The following is a 2,615-nucleotide window of genomic DNA, read 5'->3' as shown; positions in this document are numbered from 1 at the left end:
TCTGTGAGTTCGAGACCAGCCTGGTCTACAGAGCTAGTTCTAGGATAGGCTCCAAAGCCACAGAGAAACCCTGTCTCGAAAAACCAAAAAAAAAAATGTATTATTCTTATGTCTATGAGAATTTTTTTGAATTCATTCATTTTTATACATGATAATCATTGTTTTAAAATAGATAACATGTCTTTTTGGCCTTTCAATTTGCCTTTTATTTCTTCTTTTCTTTGTCTTATTATGGTGGCTAGAACTTCCAATATCATTTTTGAATGATAACACTATTTGTTATTGATTTTGTTGAGATGGTTTCTGAATATTTCTAGTTTTTGAGAGGTTTTACCTTTTCTTCATTCCTGTGATTTTCCTTGCTCAACATATTAATAATATTGATTACAATGTTTTGTACTAAAATATCAAGCCAGACTTTTGCTCATAGAGTATGTTTTATCTGATCCTTTTGTATAGTTGTTTTATATGGCACTTTGTTTTTTTCCCCATCCTGACATCATATTTTATTCATCCAGTTCTATTGATGGGTTTAGTCATTTATTCATGTTTTTACTCCTAAGAGTGATCTTGATATTAACATTTTTGTATGAATTTTTGTCATTACTGATGTTTTAATTTCCCTCAGTTGTAATGCACAAAGACAGAATGCTTGGGTCATATGGTAATTTTATATGTAAAACCTTGAGGCACTTTCAATCTGTTTTACAAAGCCGCACTACATTCATGATCTAACCAGAAACACGTGAAGACTCTAACTGCTATTTAAGTCCTCTAATATTTCATTTCTGATTTTTAATTTTAATCATTCTAATGGGTATGAATTGTCAGCCCAAGACTTTGACTTTCATTTCTTAATCAAGAAGGACAGGTTTCATGGACTTATGTAGCCATTTTACAATTATATTTACATTATCTAATGTACTCTAGCCAGATATTTGTTCCTCAAACCTTCTCAGCACAGTGCACTTTCTGAATCACTTAACATCCGTCTAAACTTTCTTCAGCTGTGGCACAAGAACTGGTATATTATCATGCTTCCTTTGACTTTAACTTTTGAGCCAAAAGGATAGTCAAGGTCACTTCTAAATGTTCTTCCCACTGAGAGGATTAGATTTGTTATAGTCTTCCAGGAGGTCTCAGGAAGGTGCTATAATGTTGCCATTGTCCACCTTTCTTTGTGTTTTCATATCACACAGAACCATTTGCAAATATAACAGAATTTATTTTTTTGGTCAACGGGCACTCCCAATACATAATAGTCATGGCTGTGTCCTTTGATTTACAAATTTATAGCTTCAAACATCCAGGATACCTAGTTTAAGATGGCCAGCAAAACTAGTGTTGAGTGTCTACAAAGGCCTACGCATGACTCAAAAGTATATCTCAAATAGCAGCATTTACCTGAAGATATTGACAGTTTCTCCCCCAAAATTATAATTTGCACTGTGATTTACCTGTAAGGGGCTTAAAAAATCTCCTTATATATAGTATTGTCACCTGTCAATACCACAAATATTTCTGCTGCATTGCAACCTTGACTTGCTGCAGGGCTGTGACATGAATGTCAAAAGAAAATTAGTAGTTTGTGGATCATTTAATACATATATTTTCTTAGTTTGAGGTTTTATAAAACAAAAAGCACTATAAGCTGAACAGCTTTTAGTTATAAATTAAGAAGTAAAATATCAAGGTACTTTGGCATATAGTGTTTACTGCCTGTTATTCTAGCACATACTTGGTAGAGTCTTCATACATCTTTACTTGGGGGAGGGAGCATGGCATGTCTCTGAGAACCATTTTACAAAGTCACTAGTTCCATTTATAAAGATTTCTCTTAGCCACTTCCCCCCACCAAATCCCTCATCATATTGGTGAGGAGGTTCTAACATGTAGATGTTAGGGGACCAACAACATTTAAAAAATAGCAAAGCCAGAGTAGTTCACCCAGATGTGTATATACTGCCTTCTAAACAGGACCCTATCTACCATCTTTATAGGGTTATTTCAGCCTATTCTGTACTATCTGACAGAAATTTCACAGATCTAGAAGATTTGTGATTTGTACATTGTGTCTTATTTGTTGACACATACTAAGGCTGTAATGCTGTTCTTGGTTTAGAAGCACGAGGGCTTATGGCAGCAAGTCTTGAAGAGAATCAGAGGCAACTATCATAAAGGGTGCTGTTACAAATTAATAGACAAAGGGACAGTAAAATCTCTAGGCAGAGTTCAGAGGCCTGTTTTGACTAGAGAGAACACAGAGCAATTGAGATGTTTAGTATTGCCAGATTCACTTGGATTTGCTGATATGTTTCTATTCCAGTTTTTATTATCTATGTGTTTCTAGTCAATGCTCTTCTTTAAGAAAAGTATTTATGCAATTGGAAACTTAATATGTGTTATACTTCAGTTAGTTAAAAGATGACATTTGTTTTGGTTGAACTAAATTGACCCTATGACTATAGATAAGTGTTTTTTAAATAGAAAATAAAAATGCTTGTAGGTTATCAACATGAAGCTTCAGATTTAAATTTGAAATCTTGGGCTTGTTATTTTCTTTTGTCACTTCCTCTTACATATTGAGGAGTAAGCAGTCAATCTCACTCTATTCT

The sequence above is a fragment of the Microtus ochrogaster genome, unplaced genomic scaffold (assembly GCF_000317375.1).
Source record: "Microtus ochrogaster isolate Prairie Vole_2 unplaced genomic scaffold, MicOch1.0 UNK65, whole genome shotgun sequence".
Classification (NCBI taxonomy): Eukaryota; Metazoa; Chordata; class Mammalia; order Rodentia; family Cricetidae; genus Microtus; species Microtus ochrogaster.
Note: the sequence above shows the minus strand (reverse complement) of the source record.